This window comes from Herpailurus yagouaroundi, unplaced genomic scaffold (genome assembly GCF_014898765.1).
Source record: "Herpailurus yagouaroundi ecotype Mexico unplaced genomic scaffold, PumYag 190, whole genome shotgun sequence".
NCBI lineage: Eukaryota > Metazoa > Chordata > Mammalia > Carnivora > Felidae > Herpailurus > Herpailurus yagouaroundi.
Window position 1 is genome coordinate 1,461,527 of NW_024412421.1, and position 27,345 is coordinate 1,488,871.

General features: G+C 38.5%; 1 protein-coding gene and 1 pseudogene across 3 annotated transcripts in view; both read right to left on the reverse strand.

Annotated features, from left to right (window-relative positions):
- Positions 1–27,345, reverse strand: part of ITFG1 (integrin alpha FG-GAP repeat containing 1) — a 367,923-nt gene that overhangs the window by 17,079 nt on the left and 323,499 nt on the right. The window lies entirely within an intron of this gene.
- LOC121010089 (uncharacterized) lies at positions 19,351–19,431 on the reverse strand (annotated as a pseudogene).

Consider the following 27,345-nt stretch of genomic DNA (forward strand, 5'->3'; position numbering starts at 1 on the left):
TTATTTTTTAAAGTAATCTGTATACCCAGTGTGGGGCTCAAGCTTACAATCCTGAGATTGAGAGTCACTGAGCCAGACAGGCACCCCCCCCCCAAACTTATTTGTATCTTTGAACCTAAAGTGTCTTTTGTAGATGGCACATAATTGAGTCATATATTATCCATTCTACCAATCTCTGCCTTTTGATAGGAGTGTTTATTCCAATTACACTTAGTTTGATTGCTGATAAGGCAGGATTTATGTCTCCCATTTACTATTAGTTTTGTACATGTTTTATGTCTTTTGAATTAAAGGCACTACTACTTTGTTAAATTATTTTAGTATACTATTTTAATTCCCTAGTTATTTCTTTTATAGTTTTTGAATTATTTTCTTCATGGTTGCCATAGATTACAATTAGCATATTAACTAACTTAATTCCTAGTGCATATAACAACTTTGCTCCAATATAGCTATTGTCTTCCCCTTTCTTTTGTGCTCTTATTATATGTTATATTTTTATACATAACCAGCTCATCAACACAGATTTACATGATTACTTTATGCACTTTTAAGTCAGATAGGAAATAAGAGACATTACCATATTTTCTATTTATCTGTAGTCTTACTGGTGTTTTTACTTAATTGTGTGGATTTTAATTACTGTCTAGTTGTCCTCTAAGCTCAGCCTGAAGGGCTCCCTTTAGCATTTCTTTTAGGGCTGGCCTGGTAGAGATGAATTGTCTGTTTAAAAAAAAATTTTTTTTAATCTTTATTTTAGAGAGATTAAGAGGGAGAGAGAGAGAGAAAGAGAGAAAGAGAGAGAGAGAGAGGGGGGGAGAGAGAGAGAGAGAGAGAGAGAGAGAGAGAGAGAGAGAGAGAATCTCAAGCAGGCTCCACATTCAGTAAAGAGCCCAACGCAGGGCTTGATCCCACAATCGTGGGATCAAGACTTGAGCAGAAAACAAAAGTTGGACACTCAACTGACTGAGCCACCCAGGTGGCCCTGAATTGTCTGTTTTGTTTATCTAGGAATGTCTAAATTTCTTCATTTTTGAAGAATCGTTTTGCCACATATAGAATTCTTCACTGACAGCCCCCCCCCCCCCCACACCTTTAGCATATATCCTCTTCCTCTGGCCTCTATGGTGTTTGTTGATAAGTCAGCTGTTGATCTTATTGAGGCTCTCATATATGTGATAAGTAGCATCTCTCTTGCTGCTATCAATAGAACTTTTGTCTTTGTTTTTTGACAGTTTGACTACGCGTGGATCTCTTCTTAGAATTTGCTGGGCTTCTTAGATGTGCATATTAATGCTTTTCATCAAATTTAGGTGCTTTTGGCCATTATTGCTTCAGATATTTATTTTGCCCCTTTCTTTTTCTCTTTTCCTTTTATGAATCCCCTTATACATATGTTGGTATGCTTGATGGTGGGTCCATAGGTCTCTGAGTTTTTTTTTTTTTCTTCTATAACTCAGGCTGTATATACTTCCTGTATACAGAAATCAGTATTCAAGTTTGATCCTATTCAAGTTTGCTTATTCTTTTGTCAACTCAAATCTGTTGAGTCCTCTGCTGAATTTTTCTCTTCAGTTTCCATTTCCAGAATTTCTATTTGATTTTTAAGATGATCTTTATCTCCTTATTTCCATTTTCTATTTAGTGAGACATAGTTGACATATTTACCCCTAATTCTTCAATCCTGGCTTCTTTTAGTTCTTTCAACAAATTTATAATACCAACTTTATAGATTCTGTCAACTATGTCCAATATCTTTGGGTACATTTTCTGTTATTTTATTTTTTTTAAAATGTGTTTGTGGCATAATTTCCTGTTTCTTTGCATGTCATATAATTTTTGGTTGAAAGTGGATTTCTTAGATAATATAATGACTGTGGTATCAACCATCTCCTTTCAAGGATTTGTTGGTTTTTCTTTGTTGGTGGCGCTAATTTGTTCAGTGAGTTTCCTGGATGAATTCTATAGATCCTTCATTCCCTGCCACAAAGTTATTTTATTTTCTTATTTTTAAAGTTTCTATCTTAAGCCTGACTTCCTAGGGGATATACTTGAGTCAGCAATGACTGGTCACAAGATTTCTTTAATATCTTGTCTATATGTCTTCCACACTTTGGGGGATTTGTGTGTGGAAGTATTCCTTCAAACTTCAGGCAGTTTACAGATTAATTTTAGCTTTCATGTATTGCTTAAGCAGGGCCACAAGGTAGTATTTGAATGAGGTAGTTTCATTTCTAGGCATGTTCACAGCCGTATAGATCCCTATGAATATATTGGAGTTTTTCAAAGTCATTTTGTTCCTCAAGATTTCCTTTTATATGTTGAACAGGTTCTTGTTTCACTATATCTGAAATCATAGGCCTAGGTAGCTTAGATTTTGCCAGCAGATGATTGTTCTTTTTGGTAATGCCCCAGGGATAGGGCTTTTAAAAATTTTTTAAATAAATTTTATTTTTTACTGCTGGGCTGAACTCTGAGTCAAATCAAACAGCCCCCAAATCCTGAGAATGGGGATTTTCCAAGGAGTTGCTACTTTAGATAAAATATTGACAGTGCTATGGGGATCGGAATTTTAATGGAGCTCCAAAGGTCAGTCCTGTCCACTGACTGTGAGGCTGCTAGTTTTTCCTCGCTGCTGTACTGCTCAGTAGAGAAGGTAGTTCAGATGGGAATAGCCTGAAGTAAAAGTGCCACAGATCCTGCTGTCTTAGTGAGGATTAGTAGTTCTTCTTGGATACATACAGACACACTCCATTCTATAGCTTTGGTTAATTTCTTAAATTCTGAAATGGTTGATACTAGTTGTTTGGCCAGTATTATTTCCCTTTTTGGGGACAGCAGGTTCGTGTAGTCCTCACACTGGCATTCCAAAAGTCAATCTCTCCCTATGAGTATATATATTTGCTAGGTGTTTGTTACATAATTAAGCCGAACATTTAAACACTAAGACTGGGGTGCCTGTGTGGCTCAGTATTTTAAGTGGCTGACTTTGGCTGAGGTCATGATCTCGTGGTTCCCATGTCGAGCCCCACGTTGGGCTCTGTGCAGACAGCTCAGAGCTTGGAGCCTGCTTCGAATTCTATGTTTCCCTCTCTCTCTACCCCTCCTCCACTCGTGTTGTCTATCTCTAAAAATATAAAAATTAAAAAAAAAAGGATAAGACTAATATCTAAAAATTTTAATATTTAGTGGGACTCTCTTAACATCACTAACATTACCTAGAAATATGAAATAATTTGAAAGTATACATGATTTATTATATAGTTCTTATGTTAGAAATAGAAATGTATAATGGAAAGAGTGAACTTACGTATAGGCATTTAAAAAACGTTAATGTATATAAAATTGTAAAGCAATATAATGAATTGCAAATTAGAAGAATTAGTCTGCCTTATGGAGTTATGCTTATTGAATGAGAATGCTTAAAAGTATCTTGTCCTGCCTGGTAAACACTAAATACAGGTTAGCTGTATTTATTAAGATAAAATTTACTATTACATGGTTGAAGTAAAAATCAAATATGTATGGATTTTGCTACAGTACCAGCAAAGACTGACTTAATAGACATCAAACTATTCATATAAATTATTTTCCTATAATTACCTTGCTGTAAAGAACTAAAAATAAGAACATTTATCGAGTACTCTGTTAAGAACATAAATTTCAAATTAAAAGAGTATGTTTAGTAAGAAAACATGTGGCATGTGGATGGGTCAGTTGGTTAACCAGCTGACTTTGGATCATGTCATGATCTCGCGGTTCATGAATTTGAGACCTGCATTGGGCTCTGTGCTGACAGCTCAGAGACTGGAGCCTGCTTCAGATTCTGTGTCTCCCTCACTCTCTGCCCCTCCCCCCCCAACACTCTCACTCTCAAAAATAAAGCAATAAAAAATTGTTAAAAAAAATAAGGAAACTTAAAACTAATTAGCATAAAATTATCCAAAATCTCAAAATGAAGACATAATTATTATATTTTAGCATACTTTCAATCATGTAATTTTCTTCCCTAGGTATATGCATGCACAGATAAACACATTAGCATAGTTTGGTATTGTTGCTTTTCATTCAGTATTATTTTATGAATATTTTTTCATGTTATTAAAATTCTTTAAAAATAGGTAAGCAGAAAGATCATTGTAAAACTGAAATCCCATTAAGAGAAAACCAAAGTAACAGTTAAAAGACATTTATTATTATAAATGCCTTTAAAAATTATTTTTTCTAAAATCTACACAGACATGATCAAAAACATAATTTTAAGCAAAAATGAACTACTGGGACCTCATCAAACTAAACTAAACTAAACTAAACTTCGGCACAGAGAAGGAAACAATCAGCAAAACTAAAAGGCAACCAACAGAATGGGAGAACATATTTGCAAATGACATATCAGATAAAGGGTTAGTATCCAAAATCTCTAAAGAACTTATCAAACTCAACACCTAAAAAACATAATCCAGTGAAGAAATGGGCAAAAGACACGAATAGACACTTCTCCAGAGAAGACACCCAGATGGCTAACAGACACATGAAAAAATGCTCCAAATCACTCATCATCAGCGACATACAAATTAAAACCACAATGAGATACTACTTTATACCTGTCAGAATGGCTAACATTAACAACTCAGGCAAAAACAGATGTTGGTGAGGATGTGGAGAAAGAGGATCTCTTTTACATTGTTGGTGGGAATGCAAGCTGGTGCAGCCACTCTGGAAAACAGTATGGAGGTTCCTCAAAAAGCTAAAAATAGAACTACCCCACGACCCAGCAAATGCACTACTAGGCATTTATCCAAGGGATACAGGTATGCTGTTTTGAAGGGACACATGCACCCTCATGTTTATGGCAGCACTATCAACAATAGTCAAAGTATGGAAAGAGCCCAAATGCCCATCAATGGATGAATGGATAAAGAAGATGTGGTATATATATATACAATGGAGTATTACTCGGCAATCAAAAATAATGAAACCTTGCCATTTGCAACTATGTGGATGGAACTGGAAGGTATTAATTATAAATTATATAACTGGAAGTTAGTCAGTCAGAGAAAGACAAAAATCATATGACTTCATTCATATGAGGACTTTAAGAGACAAAATAGATGAACATAAGGGAAGGGAAACTAATACAAAAACAGGGAGAGGGACAAAACAGAAGAGACTTACAAATATGGAGAAAAAAAGGGTTACTAGAGGAGTTATGGGAGGGGGATGGGCTAAATGGGTAAGGGACACTAAGGAATCTACTCCTGAAATCACTGTTGCACTATATGGTAACTAATTTGGATGTAAATTTTTATTTTTTTTATTTTTTAAACTTTTTTTTCAACGTTTTTTATTTATTTTTGGGACAGAGAGAGACAGAGCATGAACGGGGGAGGGGCAGAGAGAGAGAGAGAGAGAGAGAGAGACAGAATCGGAAACAGGCTCCAGGCTCGGAGCCATCAGCCCAGAGCCTGACGGGGGCTCGAACTCACGGACCGCGAGATCGTGACCTGGCTGAAGTCGGAGGCTTAACCGACTGTGCCACCCAGGCGCCCCAGATGTAAATTTTTAAAAATAAAAAAAATAAAAAAAATTCCAGTTAACATACAGTGTAATATTAGTCACTCTACTTAAAAAAAATCTTAGTAAAGCAGTATCTTGAAAATCTTTATCAACATATAGAAGTCAACTTTTTTCATGAAGAGTGAAAAAGACAATGATTAAGACTCATCACATGAAAACTCTCTTTTGAAGTAAACAGAATGACATCTTGTAATAACTTTATAATTCCTTTCATATATGTTTCTCTTTGGGATTACATTACTCAGTGAAACTAGCAAGAAAGGGAAAGATGAAAATCTTAAGACACTCTGAAGTTAATTTCTCAAGATTTCACTGGTAGTCTGTGTTAGAGTCAGCCCACGAATATACTTAAAAATTTTTGTTTAATGTTTATTATTTTTGAGAGAGAGAGAGAGAGAGAGAGAGAGAGAGAGAGAGAGAGAGAATGTGAGCAGGGGAGGGGCAGAGAGAGAGGGAGATACAGAATCCAAAGCAGGCTCCAGGCTCTGAGCTGTCAGCATAGAGCCTAATGTGGGGCTCTGAGATTATTACCTGAGCCGAAGTCGGATGCTTAACCGACTGAGTATACTTTTAACTTCCTATCAGTGTTCTCTTCACTACATGAGATTGCCTTGGTGATGAATTCAAGACCATTGCATTACACAAAAATCCAATTCATTTTCCTTCAAAACTAACTTAATGACATGTATGATTACTGCTTTTGTTTAAGTGTCCTCTCTGCCAGTTTGTAAATCTTGTAAAAAATTCTTAAAAGCTATGTGAAGAGCTAAAAGAACATGAACTGTGGATGTAACTTTGTATTTGCTGTCCATTGCCTTAACAAAGATAGAAAATACATTGCTGTGACATGATGTGTCAACTTATAAACTTAGAGACTTATAAAACAATGCTATGTTACCATATGTATACTTTAAAAAAAAAAAAAGAGGAATGTTAAAAAAGACCATAATTTTATTCCCTACATTAATCCTCTAATATAATCATTTTAAAAATCTACTGTTGGAGAGGGAGGAGCCAAGATGGTGGAACAGCATGGAGGTTTTTTTTGTGTCTCGAGTCCATGAAATACGGCCAGATCAACATTAAACCATCCTGCACACCTAGAAAACTGATTTGAGGGTTAACACAACAATCTGCACAACCTGAACCACCGAACTCGGCAGGTATGCGGCACAGAGAGGTGAACTGGGTGAGAGAGAAACCACGGAGGGCAGGGAGCTATTTTTGCTTGTGGAGAGAGGATAGAAACAGGGGGAGAGTATTGGAACCCCCCCCCCAAAAAAAAGCAGCTGGAGAGAAAGTGAAAAAGTAGAAAGAGTCACAGGGACTGAACTAAAAAGGGACAAAAGAGAAAGGAGAGTGCTTAAAATCCACTGAGACTCTATAAACAGGGGAGCACAGCGTCTGAAACTCCACAGCTTGATACCTGGTGGTGCTCTGCTGGGAGGGGAGAATCCCCAGGAGCAGAGTGAGGTCCAGAGGTCCTCAAGCCACAGGGGAGAGGTGGTTCCCCAGTGGGGAGGAAATCTGATATAGGCTGTGTGGCCCCCCACAGGCAAATGTGCCAGTAGACCCTGCAGAACAACCACATTTGCTGGTACTGGAATAAGATCATTGAGGGTAAAGACTGGTGCCAGATGTGTGTTGAGATTTTACATAATCCCTGAAACACTGCTGCTACACGATCGTGTGAACATATTCTGGGGCAGGCTGGCAATCAGCCGTAGTCTCTGGGCATTGGCAACAAACAGCACGGTCCCAGGAACATTCCTGGGTGTGGCTGGCACCTGGCCATTGCTTGGTGAGATCCTCCCCAGAAGGTCTGCGCAGGACAAAGCAACAGTCCCTCAGAAGTGAGGGGTTGGGAAACACAGTCACATCTGAAATAAAACTCAGGAGGGAGGCACCGCCTGGCAAAATGATGGCTTGGTCACAGACAGTGTAGAATCAGGGAGTGGATGGAAGCCAGAGACAAAGGATGGGTGTGTGATTGCTGATCTGGGAGAACAGAGTTCCGATACTAGAAACTGGATATCTGGGTGACACCATTTTCACCCCTCCCGCGCATGCGCATACACATCTACAAGCACCACAGCAATCCATTCCAGTAAGCTATGCAGCGCCATCTAGTGGAGAGCAGACCCCTTACACTAAGCCCTGCCCAACTGGGCCAACCTCGCTTTCAGGAACACAAGTCTCTCTGCCTGCTTAGTTTACAGACTATACTTGCTTCATAGTTTCACTTCTAGGGGAAAATGATGTAATTTCAATCGTATTTCAGTCTGTTCACTGGTCTATCTATTTAATTTTACTTTTCTTTTGTTTTTCTTTTTTGTTTCTTGAATACAGAAAGAGAAAAAATTTATTTTCATTTTCAATTTTTATTAAAAATATTTTTTTCTCCTGTATTTTTCACTTTTTTGTAAATTTTTCAAATTCTATTTTACTTCCATCATTTCATTTTATTCTATTTCAATGTATTCGGTTTTTCAAATTTTCAAATGTTTTCCTTTTTTTCTTTTTCCCTTTTTTCTCTAATCTGTCAAGCTCCTTTCAACAACCAGACCAAAACACACCTAGGATCTAGCATCATTTATTTGATTCTTTTATGTGTATGTGTTGGTTTTCATCTTTTAATTTTAATTTTTTTGCTTTATTAATTCTTTTCTTCCTTCGAAATGATGAAATGAAGGAATTTACCCAAAAAAGAAAGAGCAGGTAGAAATGACAACCAGGGACTTAACACAGATACAAGCAAGATGTCTGAACCAGAATTTAGAATCACGATAATAAGAATACTAACTGGGGTCAAAAATAGATTAGAATCCCTCTCTGTGGAGATAAAAGAAGCAAAAGCTAGTCAGGATGAAATAAAAAATGCTATAACTGAACTGCAATCTCAGATGCATGCCATGGTGGCAAGGATGGATGAGACAGAGCAGCAAATCAGCGATATAGAGGACAAACTTATGGAGAATAATGAAGCAGAAAAAAAGAGGTAGACTAAGGCAAAAGAGCACAATTTAAGAATTAGAGAAATCAGTGACTCATTAAAAAGGAACAACATCAGAATCATAGGGGTTCCAGAAGAGGATGAGAGAGAAAACAGGGTAGAAGGGTAATGTGAGGAAATCATAGCAGAAAACTTTCCTAACCTGGGAAAAGACACAGACATCAAAATCCAGGATGCACAAGGGACTCCTATTAAATATTACAAAAACTTATCATCAACAAGGCATATCATAGTCAAATTCACAAAATACTCAGGCAAGGAAAGAATCATGAAAGCAGCAAGGGAAAAACAGTGCTTAACCTACAAGGGAAGACAGATCAGGTTTGAACCAGACCTATTCAGAGAAACCTGGTAGGCCAGAAAGGAGTAGCAGGATATATTCAATGTGCTGAATTGGAAACTATGGAGCCAAGAATACTTTATCCAAGAATTCTTTATAATTCAAAATAGAAGGAGAGATTAAAAGTTTTTCAGACAAAGAAAAATTACAGGAGTTTGTGACCACTAAACCAGCCCTGCAAGAAATTTTACGGGGGACTCTCTCAGGGGAGAAAAGACAGAAAAACAAAAACAGACCAAAAGCAACAAAGACTAGAAAGGACCAGAGAACACCATCAGAAACTCCCAACTCTACAAGCACACATACATATATACTATGGAGTATTACTTGACAATCAAAAAGAATGAAATCTTGCCATTTGCAACTATGTGGATGGAACTAGAGGGTATTATACTAAGTGAAATTAGTCAGAGAAAGACAAATATCATATGACTTCACTCATATGAGGACTTTAAGATAAAAAACAGATGAACATAAGGGAAGGGAAGCAAAAATAATATAAAAACAGGGAGGGAGACAAAACATAGGAGACTCTTAAATATGGAGAAGAAACAGAGGGTTGCTGGAGGGGTTGTGGGAAGGGGGATGGGCTAAATGGGTAAGGGGCATTAAGGAATCTATTCCTGAAATCATTGTCGCTCTTTATGCTAATTGACTTGGATGTAAATTTAAAAAAAAAAATTAAAAAAAAATCTGTTGTTGGAGATGATGGATTTCTCCTTATTTTTCACTATTACATTAAACTGATAAGAATAGAGCCAAAAGACCAAGAAGTGATTAGTCTTTCACCATTGTAAATAATTCTTTAGTGAATATCTCTGTACATCAATATTTGTCTGCATGTAGATTAGTTTTTTATATTCCTATATGTGGAATACTGGATCATGGAGTAGAACATTCATTAGATAAAAGAATAGTCTCTTCAACAAAGTGCGGTGGGACACCTGGATAATGATACAAAAAAGAAAACCCTATTTCTTTTTTTTTTTTTTTTTTTTTAAATTTTTTTTTTCAATGTTTATTTTATTTTTGGGACAGAGAGAGACAGAGCATGAATGGGCGAGGGGCAGAGAGAGAGGGAGACACAGAATCGGAAACAGGCTCCAGGCTCTGAGCCATCAGCCCAGAGCCCGACGCGGGGCTCGAACTCACGGACCGTGAGATCGTGACCTGGCTGAAGTCGGATGCTTAACCGAATGCGCCACCCAGGCGCCCCAGAAAACCCTATTTCTAAAATGAGGTTGTATCTACTAGTTTTCAATGAAAGCACCTATTACACTCCATTTCATTATTTTTTTTTTTAGGGTGAAATTCACATAATGTACAATTAACTACTTTAAAGTATAAAAATTAGGTGGTCTTTAGTATATTCACAATGTTGTGCAACCACCAGCTTTCTCTAGTCTCCAAACATTTCATCACCCCATAAATATAACCATACTCATTAAGTAAAAACTCCCCATTCCCTTCTCCTCTCGTAACCTCTAATCTGCTCTCAGTCTCATGTATCATATAAAAGGAATCATACAACACGTTACCATTTGTGTCTCGCTTCTTGCATGTAGTTTAATGTTTTCAAGACCTATATAAATAGTAGCAATTATCAGTACTTTACTCCTTTTAATGGCTGAATAATATTCCTTGTATGTATATACTTTATTTAGCCATTCATCCACTGATAGACATTTGGATTAATATGTACATTAATGTACAGATATCACTTTGAGACCCAGCTTTCAGTCCTTTTGGGGTACATACTCAGAACTAGAACTCCTCAGTTATGTAAGTCTGTATTTCTACTTACTTGGACTGGTAACCCTGTAGTTACAGTACTTTCCCTCCCTCATATATACACAGTCTGCCAAGAAGTCAAATATATGTATGTCCACAATGCAAACACATTTCTAACTTCATTCCTGTCACCTTGATCCAAGCTACATATCATCTCTGGCCTGAATTATTTTAATTGTTTTCTATTTGGTTTCTTTGTTTTAGCTGTTGTTCTTCCTATTGTTACTACTTCACTCAGAATAAAGATTTGTCCTACCTAGTTTACATTCCCCACTCCTCATTTAACTCCATTTCACCTTCTACTCCTTAATCTCCCTTCCTTCTTTTCTTTTTTTTTTTTAAATTTTTTTTTTCAACGTTTATTTTTGGGACAGAGAGAGACAGAGCGTGAACGGGGCAGAGAGTGAGGGAGACACAGAATCCGAAACAGGCTCCAGGCTCTGAGCCATCAGCCCAGAGCCCGAGGCGGGGCTCGAACCCACGGACCGCGAGATCGTGACCTGGCTGAAGTCGGACGCCCAACCGACTGCGCCACCCAGGCGCCCCTCCCTTCCTTCTTTTCTAAGACACTGGTCTTTTCACTGTTTCTTGGAAATTACAGGAATGCTTATACCTTCCAGGCTTGACACTGGCTTTCTCCTTTGTCAAGAATATTCTTCAAAAGAATAATAACTTTTCAAAAGAATAGTAATATTCAAAATAATAATATTCAAAATTCAAATATTCAAAATTCATATTTTCAAAAAGAAAATATTCTTATTCAAAAGAATAACATAACTTTATGTCTAACTCTCTTATCTCCTCCAAATCTTTGTTCAAATTGACACTTTCTCAGAGAGGCCCACTTTGGCCACTCTACACAAAATTGATCCTGGCTTTATTTTCTCCTGCCCCACAGTTCTTATCACTTCCTAACAACTAAAGAGTGTTAAATATATTACTTACTTATGTTTATTACCTCTCTCCCCCTACTAGGATGTAATCTCCATGAGGGGTAAATTTTAGGTCTGTTTTATTTATTTCCATATTAGAAGAGACTAGAACAGGCTAGGCATACATTAGGCACTCAGTACATATGTGCTCAACAAGTGAATGAATACATGAAGGAAATTTTACCCTCCAAATGTATCAGACCTGAGTCTTGTAATATACTCCCTGCTCAAAAATACTATGTCAGTTTATATCACATAGATAACCAGTACAGAAAGATTGTCTACCTAAAGGTAAATACATAAAATGCATTTGTGATACTCCAGCCACCAGATTCAAATGCCTGCAGGTTCTTTTATGCCTGCATCATAATTGGACTTTCAAAAAACAGTTCAAATAGACATTTATGTAATTAAAAAATTAACAGTTTTTAAACTTGATTCGTTCTTATTCTCCAGGAGAATATTATACTGATATGCAATTCTGACTGGCAATTCTGAATGCCACTGTAAAATAGATTATGCTGTAATTTAAAATTCTGAATTAAGTAAGAAGGTAGGACAGGAGATAAATTTCACTTGGTTTTGAGGTAAAATATTGAAGCCAACTTCATTGTTTAAGAGTACTAGATATTAACTTTTATCATAACTGTAGCTCTGATATCTTAAATAATGTATATATGCTGACATAAGAGGTGGGAAGAGTGGAAGGGAAAAGTCACTAGCTGAAGGGGGGAGAAACCACTGAAATTTTATCTTTCTTGGTGTGTGTGTGTGTGTGCGTGTGTGTGTGTGTGTGTGTGTGTGTGTGATTCTCAGTCAAAAGGACATTGAATTCTATCTCCCTGCAAGGGTTTAAGCCACAGGGAATTTGCATCTAACAGTAATGTGTGTAACTCCTCTGGCACTGCCCTGGCTTGAGGAAAAATAGCATCTCTATAAAAATGAGATAAAAGAACACATTCAAACACCCAAATTTTTATGCAACTTTGGAGAAAAATATGCCTCTTCTTGGGAGAGAAAATTGTTCTGAGAAGTATTCATTATCTCAGATGGATGGCTCTGAAACAATAGTACATTGACATCAATTAAAATGGAGATGAAGAACACCAAGAAAAGACAAAATATGAAAATTAAATACACTCTGTAAGCAATAAGAATTAACAGCTATTAAATGTGTCTGATTTGGGGCACCTGGGTGGCTTGGTCGGTTGAGCGCCTGACTTCGGCTCAGGTCATGATCTCATGGTCTGTGAGTTCAAGCCCTGCGTCGGGCTCTGTGCTGACAGCTCAGAGCCTGGAGCCTCCTTCAGATTCTGTGTCTCCTTCTCTCTCTGCCCCCACCCCTCCACTCTCTGTCTGTCTCTGTCTCTCTCTCTCAAAAATAAATAGACATTAAAAAAATGTGTCCAATATGCCAAAAACCATGGCAAGTGCTTCTTGTATGTTATTTGTTAACAATAATTGCATGTGAATAGGTACTATTATTATCTCTACTTTATCGTGAGGAAATTAAGAGGTTAAGCAATTTGACTAAATGGTGGAGGTAGGGCTTTATTTTTGGCAGCCTAATTCCAAATCCCACACCCTTCATCATCACCTGTGATCTTATTTTCAGTTGAAAAAGAAGTGTGATGTTTGTCTTACTGCTCTATAAAAAGGGTTTCTAATGACACAGAATAACCCCCTCCAATGACATTTGATCTTTTACTGTTTGGATCTGTACAGTATTTGTGATATCCCAGGATATGGTCTGGGAATCTGTTTGTTGTTCCAGTTAACATGACATTTGTTAAGTTTTGTAAACCCAGGCTGTAAGGCCATATTTAATGGTTGTGGCATGTGGGCTTTGTGATGTTCTGGCTTTTTAAGGAATTCTGGGAGATGAGGCTGGTGTATTTTTTGATCTTCTACAACAGGCACCAACTTGCTCAAGAGTTTAATCCAATTATATCCATGCAGGATTCGATTATGAAAAAGACTGTGCTCTGGATATGGACTAGCCCTTGATCTACACTAGAATAAACTCAGGTTCTCTGGCTCATTCAAGACAGTTAAAAGGGCAGAGTGAAAATTTTAGGACTAGTTTCATTGCTTATAGGGGGATTATAAAAAGAAATATCATCATATTTTTGGTCATGTGGTATGAATGATAAATTCTATTTTCCTATAAGAATTATGGAGATTCTAAGAATTAGTAAATTCTATTTCCTATAACAATTATGAGAATATCAGGTAGGGGACAATGTTTCTCTACAAGGAAAACCTGTAATTTTGAGAAATTGGATAATAACATGAATGGTCAAGGTTAAGAAAAATGAAGGTAAGATTTATAAAGAAAAATATGCTCCTAAATAGATTTAATATTTTTTAATTTTTTTTATTAACATTTATTTATTTTTGAGACAGAGAGAGACAAAGCATGAACGGGGGAGGGTCAGTGAGAGAGGGAGACACAGAATCTGAAACAGGCTCCAGGCTCTGAGCTGTCAGCACGGAGCCCAACGCGGGGCTCGAACTCACAGACTATGAGATCATGACCTGAGCTGAAGTCGGACGCTCAACCGACTAAGCCACCCAGGCGCCCCAATAGATTTAATATTAACTCTATTTCATTATATAGGAACTCTTCTATAAATTATTTGGCCAGCAGTGTTTCCTCTTACTCATTGGTATGTACTGTTTAATGGCCTGTTTCCAATTGTCTAGCTGCCTAAGAGAATCATGCTTTTGGTATAATGTCACTCTATCTTGAGTCTTTCCACTGTTAAGTAAGAGATGTTCCTTTAATCAATATGTTGTCTGTTCATTAGGTGATGTAGATATACCATCTCTTCCTGGCAAGGCAAAGAGATGGAGAAAGGGACTGTTCCAGGTACTGATGTTTTTTTTCCCCCTTCATAACAAAGTTGTCAAGAATGATTAGGATTCTATAAAAATCAATGGATTTAAAGTCTTGATAAATGGTAAAATTAAAAATTAAAAAATACATTATCACTTGCTTTCCCTTGCTGCTGGTATATTTTAATAGCTAACAGAATAAGTTTCTGATATAGGTAATAAAATATTACTGGCTAAAATAGTTATCACAGTCCCTGGCATGTAAATGACAACCTGAGGTAAAAATTTTTATTATTTCATATGATAAGTTTCGTTGTAAAATTTACCAAATCAGATATCCTAGCCAGAAAGTCTAGCAGTTAAGAAAACAAGTGCTAAAATGGATTAAAACAGTGATGATTTTTAAAATACTTGTTTGAATCTTTTATTCTTTAAAAATGTGTGGTTTTTTTTTTTTTTTTTTTTGAGAGATATAGACAGAGCACAAGGCAGGTAGGGCAGAGGGAGAGACAGGGAGACACAGAATCTGAAGTTGGCTCCAGGCTCAAAGTCGGCTCTGTCTGCACAGAACGCAATGCGGGGTTTGAACTCACAGAACCATGAGATCATGACCTGAGCTGAAGTTGGATGCTTAACTGACTGAGTCACTCAGGCGTCCCTCTTTTATTCTTTTTTTAAAATTCCAGTATAACATACAGTGCTATAGTAGTTTCAGGTGTACAATATAATGATTCAACACTTCCATACAACACCTGGTACTCATCAGGATAAGTGTACTTTTAATCCCCATCACCTATTTCCCCGGTCCTCCCCACGCCCCACCACCGCTAACCCTCTGGTAACCACTAGTTTGTTCTCTATAGTTAAGAGTCAAAACAGTGATGATTTTTAACATTTAAATTCATTGCTGAAGTGTTTAGCCAGCTATGGGGAGAGATAGCTAATTCCTAAATACAGAACACAGTTAATTATGAAAAAGCTACTTGTTGTCAACAGTCTACACTCAATATATATACTCAATATATACTCAATATATATGGTATTTCTCAATACCATACTATAATCTGACACCAGAATTTGAAGTTGTATAAAAAGAAGACACAATAGATTTGGAAGGTAAGGAGAAATTTTGGAGAGAATAATAAAGTATTGATATTTCATTTTAAAAATTGGGTACATTTCAGCCTTAGTCACTTGACATTTAAAACATTTACCAAATTGGAGCTTAACTTCTTATTTTTGTTTTAAAATTCATTGATTTTAATTAAATGGATGGCTACCCACACAGAAAAAAAAAAAAGAAATGAAGCAGTTTTTTTTTTTTTTCCTTGATGGTAAAACCTCCTACCGGATTATATGACTAAAGCACATCATTTTATTGAACTTTGGGAAAAATCTAGTTTCCAGTAAGTGGATGTTCACTAATCACCAAGTTTGTGACTGCCTGGAGAAGCAACTTAACCAATCTATGGTCAAATTACAAATCTGAGATGTGTTAATTTAATGTCACTATATGCATATTCCTGTTTTTTAATAGTCCAATTTAGTAATCAGCTTAAGAATAAGAAATAGCCTGTCTTCATAGGAAGGCATAAATCCAAGCAGAGTAAGTTGTTAATACCTTTTAAAAAGTATGTGATGTTACTAAGGTGCTCTAGAATGTGGATGTAGAAGAAACATCCTGCATTATCTTAAGTGAATAGTGTATGGACATTTGTGAGGTTACATGCTCAAATGCTAAATTCCTGGATTTCAGAAGTTAAAGGAGTACAGCTATGGAAAAATACTTTAAAGAACTGTTGGCCTCTTTTCCTGGTAGTTGATGGGTGACTTATAATGGAGAGTGATGGAATCCACTGACATTTGACTGTTATTCCTTTGGAGTATTTTGAATTATATCTGAACTCAGCTTCTAGATAACCGACAAGGATAAAGTGATAAAATACGTGGGAGAACCTCCTACTAGATTGAAAATAGCTCCATGAAAAGAGGTGCTGAGGTGTTTTCAGTCTAGTGATGTATTCCTTTTTATGCCCTATTTCTAGGGCATAGCATAGAGGCTGACACCTAACAGGCACTTGGTAAATATCTGTTGTACTGACCGGAAGATCTGGTAGTAAATAATAAAGTCTAATTTGTATAATTGTTTAACTTCAGGTTTTCCTGAGGTCTTACACAATACGCCATATCAATGATTACTGTTGAAGACATTCATTTTGCAGAGAACAAAAAAAGGGCATTGGGGGGGGTAGGCAAAATGGGTGATGGGCAGTGAGGAGGGCACTTGTTGGGATGAGCACTGTGTATTGTATGTAAGCGATGAATCATGGGAATGTATTCCCAAAGCAAAGGGCACACTGTTTATACTGTATGATAGCTAAATTGACAATACATTATATTAAAAAAAGACATTCATTTTAATAATAACCTGACATCAGCTTAACAACTGGCACTTGAACGAATGTATTCCTTAACACAGGAGGCTTGTGATGTGGTATTATGGAAAGCACATAGGATTTGAAGACCAAAGATGGTGTTTTAACACTGCTTTGTTTGATTTTTAGAAAGTTCCTGGACTTCTCTAAGACTTAATGTGTCTATTTATTCCCAAAACATATATTGAATGCATACTATATATGCCTTTTACACAGAGATGAAAAAGAGACAAACCCTGACCTGGAAATCCTTAAAGATATAACTGAAAAATATAACTTGAATGTTTCTTCATTCTTAAAATTAGAATTACAATACCACTTATTCATGGACTTGGTGAAGTAATTACCACACTGGTATTTTTTTTTTTTAACATTTATTTATTTTTGAGACAGGGAGAGACAGCATGAACGGGGGAGGGTCAGAGAGAGAGGGAGACACAGAATCTGAAACAGGCTCCAGGCTCTGAGCTGTCAGCACAGAGCCTGACGCGGGGCTCGAACCCATGGACTGCGAGATCATGACCTGAGCTGAAGTCGGATGCTCAACCGACTGAGCCACCCGGGCGCCCCGTAATTTTTAATGGTAGATAAAAGTGCTTTGGAAACTGTAAAGCACTATACACATGTTAGCTGTTATTTATTATATAATCATTCTTCCTAGTTTTTGTTTTTCTTAGGTTAAATTCAACTTCCTAGTCCTGAAAAATAGTGTAACACCAATTTTTCTTGGAAGTTCTTTTCATTTGTCTTTTGTAATAAATCAGGAAGCTTGGAACTCTGGTTCAAACTTCGTGTCAACCTGCTTCCCAGTTATAAATTGAGAATATAGTTTTAAATTTCCTTTTTGTTAAATTGATATATAATTCACATGCCCCAATGTCCACCACTTTAACGTGTACAATTCAGTGGTTTCCAGTATAGTCACAAGGTTATATAACTGTCACCACTAATTCCAGGACATTTTCATCACTACAAAAAAGGAACCCTGTAACTATTTGCAGTCATTTCCCATTTTTTCCTTCCCCGAGTCTCTAGTAAGCCTTGGTCCCTTTCTATCTCTATGGATTTCCCTATTCTAGATCTTTTATAAATGGAATTGTATAATATGCAGTCTTTTGTGACTGACTTCTTTCACTGAGAATGTTTTACAAGGTTCATCCATGTTATAGTATGAATCATGTTTTTATGGCTGGATAGTGTTCCACTGTATTGATATGCCACATTTTGTTCACCCATTTATTAAAGGGCATTTGGTTTATTTATACTTTTTAGCTATTATGAATAATGCTATGAACATTCATATACAAGTTTTGCATGACTTACATTTTCTATTCTCTTGGGAATATTATTCCGAGGAGTGGAATTAATGGTTCATATGATAAGTCTGTACTTAACTTTTTTAGGAACTGAGTAGTTTGACTTTGATAACTGTTTTTCTACAGTTTAATGCTCATAGCATCTAATGAAGGAATGATAAAAACCACAGCCAATGCATGTAAAAAATAACGCAAAGGGAAACAATAAAAAATATATCCACAAGTCTCATAAAGCCAAATTGCATTAGGTGTGACTGTGAATGTCTAATGTAATGATCAGTGCTCCTACAAAGTTGCATTAGGGAGGTAAACTTTTCTGAGGTTATGTACAATTATGTTTCAGCTGTCATTCTCTGGATTAGAAAGATAAACTCTGGTTTCCAAAGTGGACAAAGTGGTATAAATGAGCTAAATGGGAAAGCCTGGCTTATGCTTTAGTGCATATTATTTTTCATGTTGGAGACCTCTCTCTGAGAGGCAAATCATTTGGCCGTGGCATATTAGTAAAAACTGTGGTTTCTTGGTAGTGTAAATAAACAAGCACAATAGAGTAAAACTGCTTAGTTCTAAAATAGGGATAGAAGATGCAAAGCTACTTAATAAACCAAAGGGGAGAGGTTTTTTTATTTGCAAATTAGGTGTTTCACTGAAACATGTGATTTAAAAGTGTTTATTAGACTAGGTAGGTATCATATTTTTTTAAATATGAAATTTATTGTCAAATTGGTTTCCATACAACACCCAGTGCTCATTCCAACTGGTGCCCTCCTCAATACCCATCACCACCCTTCTCTCCCTCCACCAACCCTCAGTTTGTTCTCAGTTTTAAGAGTCTCTTAAGCTTTGGCTCTCTCCCTCTCTAACCTCTTTTTTTTTTTCTTCCCCTCCCCCTTGGACTTCTGTTAAGTTTCCCAGGATCCACATAAAAGTGAAAACATATGGTACCTGTCTTTCTCTGTATGACTTATTTCACTTAGCATAACTCAAGATCTCCATTTCCAACCACTTTGCTACAAAAGGCCGTATTTCATTCTTTCTCATTGCCACGTAGTATTCCATTGTGTATATAAACCTCCCTTTCTTTATCCACTCATCAGTTGATGGACATTTAGGCTCTTTCCATAATTTGACTATTGTTGAAAGTGCTGCTATACTACACTTGATCTTAGCCAAAAGGCCGAGAAGCGATGAAAGTGCTGCTATAAACATTGGGGTACAAGTGCTCCTATGCATCAGCACTCCTGTATCCCTTGGGTAAATTCCTAGCAGTGCTACTGCTGGGTCATAGGGTACATCTATTTTTAATTTTTTGAGGAACCTCCACACTGTTTTCCAGAGTGGCTGTACCAGTTTGCATTCCCACCAACAGTGCAAGAGGGTTCCTGTTTCTCCACATCCTCGCCAGCATCTATAGTCTCCTTATTTGTTCATTTTAGACACTCTGGCGTGAGGTGATATTTGAGTGTGGTTTTCATTTGTATTTCCCTGATGAAGAGTGAGATTGAGCATCTTTTCATGTGCCTGCTGGCCATCCGGATGTCTTCTTTAGAGAAGTGTCTATTCATGTTTTCTGCCCATTTCTTCACTGGGTTATTTGTTTTTCGGGTGAGGAGTTTGGTGAGCTCTTTATAGATTTTGGATACTAGCCCTTTGTCCGATATGTCATTTGCAAATATCTTTTCCCATTCCGTTGGTTGCCTTTTAGTTTTGTTGGTTGTTTCCTTTGCTGCGCAGAAGCCTTTTATCTTCATGAGGTCCCAATAGTTCATTTTTGCTTTTATTTCCCTTGCCTTTGTGGATGTGTCAAGTAAGAAATTGCTGAGGCTGAGGTCAGAGAGGTCTTTTCCTGCTTTCTCCTCTAGGGTTTTGATCGTTTCCTGTCTCACCTTCAGGTCCTTCATCCATTTTGAGTTTATTTTTGTGAATGGTGTGAGAAAGTTGTCTAGTTTCATCTTTCTGTATGTTGTTGTCCAGTTCTCCCAGCACCATTTGTTAAAGAGACTGTCTTTTTTCCATTGGATGTTCTTTCCTGCTTTGTCAAAGATTAGTTGGCCATACATTTGCGGGTCTAATTCTGGGGTTTCTATTCTATTCCATTGGTCCATGTGTCTGTTTTTGTGCCAATACCATGCTGTCTTGATGATGACAGCTTTGTAGTAAAGGCTAAAGTCTGGGATTGTGATGCCTCCTATTTTGGTCTTCTTCCTCAATATTACTTTGGCTATTCGGGGTCTTTTGTGGTTCCATATGAATTTTAGGATTGCTTGTTCTAGCTTTGAGAAGAATGCTGGTGCAATTTTGATTGGGATTGCATTGAATATGTAGATTGCTTTGGGGAGTATTGACATTTTAACAATATTCTTCCAATCCATGAACATGGAATGTTTTTCCATTTCTTTCTGTCTTCAATTTCCTTCATAAGCTTTCTACAGTTTTCAGCATACAGATCTTTTACATCTTTGGTTAGGTTTATCCCTAGGTATTTTATGCTTCTTGGTGCAATTTTGAATGGGATCAGTTTCTTTATTGTTTCTGTTGCTTCATTATTAGTGTATAAGAATGCAACTGATTTCTGTACATTGATTTGTATCCTGCAACTTAGCTAAATTCATGTACCAGTTCTAGCAGACTTTTGGTGGAGTCTATCGGATTTTCCATGTATAATATCATGTCATCTGCAAAAAGTGAAAGCTTAACTTCATCTTTGCCAATTTTGATGCCTTTGATTTCCTTTTGTTGCCTGATTGCTGATGCTAGCACTTCCAACACTGTGTGAAACAGCAGCGGTGAGAGTGTGCATCCCTGTTGTGTTCCTGATCTCAGGGAGAAAGCTCTCAGTTTTTCCCCATGGAGGATGATTTAAGCTGTGGGCTTTCATAAATGGCTTTATGATGTTTAAGTATGTTCCTTCTATCCCGACTTTCTCGAGGGTTTTTATTAAGAAAGGATGCTGAATTTTGTCAAATGCTTTTTCTGCATCGATTGACAGGATCATATGGTTCTTATCTTTTCTTTTATTAATGTGATGTATCACATTGATTGATTTGTGAATGTTGAACCAGCCCTGCATCCCAGGAATAAATCCCACTTGATCATGGTGAATAATTCTTTTTATATGCTGTTGAATTCGATTTGCTAGTATCTTGTTGAGAATTTTTGAATCCATATTCATCAGGGATATTGGCCTGTAGTTCTCTTTTTTGCTGAGTCTCTGTCTGGTTTGGGAATCAAAGGAATGCTGGATTCATAGAATGAGTCTGGAAGTTTTCCTTCCCTTGGTATTTTTTGGAACAGCTTGAGAAGAATAGGTATTATCTCTGCTTTAAATGTCTGTTAGAATTTCCCAGGGAAGCCATCTGGTCCTGGACTCTTCTTTGTTGGGAGAGTTTTGATAACTGATTCCATTTCTTCACTGGTTATGGGTCTGTTCAAGTTTTCTGTTTCTTCCTGTTCGAGTTTTGGAAGTGTGTGGGTGCTTAGGAATTTGTCCATTTCTTCCAGGTTGTCCAGTTTGTTGGCATATAATTTTTCATAGTATTCCCTGATAATTGCTTGTATTTCTGAGGGATTGGTTGTAATAATTCCATTTTCATTCGTGATTTTATCAATTTGGGTCATCTCCCCTTTTGAGAAGCCTGCCTAGAGGTTTATCAATTTTGTTTATTTTTTCAAAAAGCCAACTCTTGGTTTCCTTGATCTGCTCTACAGTTTTTTTTAGATTCTATATTGTTTATTTCTGCTCTGATCTTTATTATTTCTCTTCTTCTGCTGGGTTTAGGCTGCCTTTGCTGTTCTGCTTCTATTTCCTTTAGGTGTGCTGTTAGATTTTCTATTTGGGATTTTTCTTGTTTCTTGAGATAGGGCTGGATTGCAATGTATTTTCCTCTCGGGACTGCCTTCGCTGCATCCCAAAGCATTTGGATTGTTGTATTTTCATTTTCGTTTGTTTCCATATATTTTTTAATTTCTTCTCTAATTGCCTGGTTGACCCATTCATTCTTTAGTAGGGTGTTCTTTAACCTCCATGCTTTTGGAGGTTTTCCAGACTTTTTCCTGTGGTTGATTTCAAGCTTCATAGCATTGTGGTCTGAAAGTATACATGGTATGATCTCAATTCTTGTATACTTACGAAGGGCTGTTTTGTGACCCCGTATGTGATCTATCTTGGAGAATGTTCCATGTGCACTTGAGAAGAAAGTATATTCTGTTGCTTTGGGATGCAGAGTTCTAGATATATTTGTCAAGTCCATCTGATCCAATGTATCATTCAGGGCCTTTGTTTCTTTATTGATCCTGTGTCTAGATGATCTATCCATTGTTGTAAGTGGAGTATTAAAGTCCCCTCCAATTACCACATTCTTATCAATAAGGTTGCTTATGTTTGTGAGTAATTGTTTTATATATATGGGGGCTCCTGTATTCGGCACATAGACATTTATAATTGTTAGCTCTTCCTGATGGATAGACCCTGTTATTATATAATGCCCTTCTTCATCTCTTGTTACAGCCTTTAATTTAAAGTCTAGTTTGTCTGATATAAATATGGCTACTCCAGCTTTCTTTTGACTTCCACTAGCATGATAGATAGTTTTCCATCCCCTCAGTTTCAGTCTGATGGTGTCCTCAGGTCTAAAATGAATCTCTTGTAGACAGCAAATAGATGGGTCTTGTTTTTTTATCCACTCTGATACCCTATATCTTTTGGTTGGAGCATTTAGTCCATTTACATTCAGTGTTATTATAGAAAGATATGGGTTTCGAGTCATTGTGATGTCTGTAGGTTTCATGCTTATAGTGATCTCTGGTCCTTTGTGGTCCTTGCAACATTTCACTCACAGAATCCTCCTTAGGATCTCTTGTGGGGCTGGTTTAGTGGTGATGAATTCCTTCAGTTTTTGTTTGGGAAAATCTTTACCTCTCCTTCTATTCTGAATGACAGACTTGCTGGATAAAGGATTCTTGGCTGCTTTTTTTTTTTTTTTTTTTTCTGTTCATCATATTGAAGATTTCCTGCCATTCCTTTCTGGCCTGCCAAGTTTCAGTAGATAGATATGTCTCTAGTCTTATTGATCTCCCTTTATATGTTAGAGCATGTTTATCCGTAGCTGCTTTCAGAATTTTCTCTTTATCCTTGTATTTTGACAGTTTCACTCTGATATGTCGTGCAGAAGATCGATTCAAGTTATGTCTGAAGGGGGTTCTCTGTGCCTGTTGGATTTCAATGCCTTTTTCCTTCCCCAGATCAGGGAAGTTCTCAGCTATTATTTCTTCAAGTACACCTTCAGCAACTTTCTCTCTCTGTCCCTCCTCTGGAATCCCTATTATGCATATATTATTGTGTTTCATAGCATCACTTAGTTCTCTAAATCTCCCCTTGTACTCCTGGATTTTTTTTCTTTTTCTCAGCTTCCTCTTTTTCCATAATTTTATCTTCTTATTCACCTATTCTCCCCTCTGCCTCTTCAATCCAAGCTGTGGTCACCTCCATTTTATTTTGCACCTAATTTATAGCATTTTTTAGCCCCTCCTGACTGTTTCTTAGTCCCTTGATCTCTGTAGCAATAGATTCTTTGCTGTCCTCTATACTTTTTTTAAGCCCAGCGATTAATCTTATGTCTATTATTTTACATTCATTTTCTGTTATATTGCTTAAATCGTTTTTGATCAGTTCGTTAGCTGTCACTACTTCCTGCAGTTTCTGTTGAGGAGAATTCTTCCATTTCGTCATTTTGGATAGTACCTGGAGTGGTGCGGAACTGCAGGGCTCTTCCCCTGTGCTGTCTAGAGTAACTTGTGTTGGTGGGCAGGGCCACAGTCAGACCTGATGTCTGCCCCCAGCCCACCGCTGGGGCCACAGTCAGACTGGTGTGTACCTTATCTTCTCCTCTCCCGGGGTCAGGACTCACTGTGGACTGGTGTGGCCCCTGTCTGGGCTTCTTGCACACTCTCAGGCTTGTGGTGCTGCTTCTGTGGGATCTGGCTATTAGCCGGGTTGGATCCACAAGGTGCACGGGGGTGGGAGGGGCAGTCTCAGCTTACTTTGCCTTTGGTCATCTGCTGTGGGAGGGGCCGTGCTGCACCGGGAGGGAGGCAGACCCGTCGGAAGGATGGATCCACAGAAGCACAGCCGTTGGGTGTTTGCATGGTGCAAGCAAGTTCCGTGACAGGAACTGGTTCCTTTTGGGATTTTGACTGGGGGATGGGCGAGGGAGATGGTGCTTCCCAGCGCCATTGTTCCCTGACGAGCTGAGCTCGGTCCTCCGGGGCTCAACAGCTCTCCCTCCCGTTGTCCTCTAGCCGTCCTGCTCTCTGAGCAGAGCTGTTGACTTATAACATTTTAGATGTTAGGTCCTGCTGGATGTCAGAACACACTCCATCCCGCTCCTCTGCTTTTGCAAATCAGACTCAGGGGCTCTGCCTTGCCGGGCGGGCTGCTCCTCCACTGCCCTGGCTCCCTCCCACCAGTCCCTGTATTGCACACAGCCTCTCCGCCCTTCCTACCCTCTTCCGTGGGCCTCTTGTCTATGCTTGGTTCCAGAGAGTCCATTCTGCTAGTCTTCTGGCAGTTTTCTGGGTTATTTATGCAGATGTGTGTGGAATCTAAGTGATTAGCAGGACACAGTAAGCACAGCGTCCTCCTATGCCATCTTCCTCAAAACTCTAGTGTAGGTATCATATGTTAATCAACTTGGAGAGACCTGGAGACAATCACCTGGCTATAATATACATAAAACAAAAGTACCTTATAGTTTTTCCTTTACCAAAGTCCTTTCTTTCACATGCAGCTTCTTTCTGGAGAATGTGATGAAAGTTGTGACTGTCAGGAAGCGTGTTCTCTTAAACTCTTAAGTTCTCACCTGCTTCTGTATATTTCTTTCCCTTTCCTGTCTCAAGTCTGCAATTACCAAACACACTTTTTTTTTTTTAATGTTGACAGTCCACCTCTGTAAATTCTTTCATATTTGGCTCTTAAGGAAAGCAGAATACACTTCTTTTAGTATTTATTGTTTTATAACAAACCGACCAAAAGTTTGGTGGCTTACAACTATAACCATTTTATTTCTTATGGCTGGGCAGTTTCTGCTGGTTTTGACTGGGCTCACTCTTATGGCTGCATTCAGCTGGTAGGTTGGCTGGGATAGCTGAGTAGGTCTCTCCTTTTAGGCTTAAATTCTCTAGGAGACTAGACTGGCTTCTTTACATGCAATCTCGGGACAGCATTCCAAAAGGGCAAGTATCTAGTGTAAGAGTTATCAAGGTTCTACTTGTGTCATGTTTGCTCATATCTTTTTGGTTAAGCAAAGTCAATATGGGAAGGGCCTATATTATGAGTTATTGGGGGCCATTGGTGTAGCAGTTTACACCTCGGTGGTCATTAAGCTAAATGATAGTTTTTTCTTTTTCTCTCTGATTTTTAGTTTGGGAAGTTTCTATTGACTTCTTCAAGCTTACCGATTCTTTCTTCAACCATGGCATTCTTAATTTCTGTTATGGTGCTTTTGGTTTCTAGCATTTCCTTTTTTTCTGTTTGAGCCCTTAGGATATTAATCACAGTTATTTTAAATTCCCAGTCTTAGAATTCCAAATTCTCTGTCATAACTGATTCTGGTTCTGATGCTTGCTTTGTCTATTCAAATTGCCGTTTTTGTTTGTTTTTTGCCGCTTAGCATGCCTTTTGATTTTTGTTGAAAACTGGTCATGTGAGAGGAGGAGGGAAGACGGAGGCGTAGGAGGACGCTGGGCTCACCGCGCGTCCTGCTGATCACTTAGATTCCACCTACACCTGCCTAAATAACCCAGAAAACCACCAGAGGATTAGCAGAACGGAGTCGCCGGAGCCAAGCGCAGATGAGAGGCCCACGGAAGAGGGTAGGAAGGGCGGCGAGGCGGTGCGCGCTCCACGGACTGGCGGGAGGGAGCTGGGGCGGAGGGGCGGCTCGCCGGCCAAGCAGAGCCCCCAAGTCTGGCTTGCAAAGCGGAGGGGCCTGACGGACTGTGTTCCGACAGCAAGCGCGACTTAGCGGCTGGGAGGTCATAAGTTAACAGCTCTGCTCAGAAAGCGGGAAGGCTGGAGGACAAAGGGAAGGAGAGCTGCTGAGCCCCCGGACGACAGAGCTCAGTTTGGTGGGGAACAAAGGCGCTCGCCAGCGCCATCTTCCCCGCCCATCCCCCAGCCAAAATCCCAAAGAGAACCAGTTCCTGCCAGGGAACTTGCTCGCTCCGCGCAAACACCCAACTCTGCGATTCTGCGGAGCCAAACCTCCGGCAGCAGATCTGACTCCCTCCTGCTGCCACAGGGCCCCTCCTGAAGTGGATCACCTAAGGAGAAGCAAGCTAAGCCTGCCCCTCCTGCCCCTGTGCACCTTGCCTACCCACCCCAGCTAAGACGCCAGATCCCCAGCATCACAAGCCTGGCAGTGTGCAAGTAGCCCAGACAGGCCACCCCACCCCACAGTGAATTGGGGTGGAGAGGAGAGGGGAAGAGAAGGCACGCACCAGTCTGACTGTGGCCCCAGCGGTGGGCTGGGGGCAGACATCAGGTCTGACTGCGGCTCCGCCCACCAACTCCAGTTATACACCACAGCACAGGGGAAGTGCCCTGCGGGTCCTCACCACGCCAGGGACTATCCAAAATGACCAAGCGGAAGAATTCCCCTCAGAAGAATCTCCAGGAAATAACAACAGCTAATGAGCTGATCAAAAAGGATTTAAATAATATAACAGAAAGTGAATTTAGAATAATAGTCATAAAATTAATCACTGGGCTTGAAAACAGTATAGCTGACAGCAGAGAATCTCTTGCTACAGAGATCAAGGGACTAAGGAACAGTCACGAGGAGCTGAAAAACGCTTTAAATGAAATGCATAACAAAATGGAAACCACCACAGCTCGGATTGAAGAGGCAGAGGAGAGAATAGGTGAACTAGAAGATAAAGTTATGGAAAAAGAGGAAGCTGAGAAAAAGAGAGATAAAAAAATCCAGGAGTATGAGGGGAAAATTAGAGAACTAAGTGATACACTAAAAAGAAATAATCTACGCATAATTGGTATCCCAGAGGAGGAAGAGAGAGGGAAAGGTGCTGAAGGGGTACTTGAAGAAAT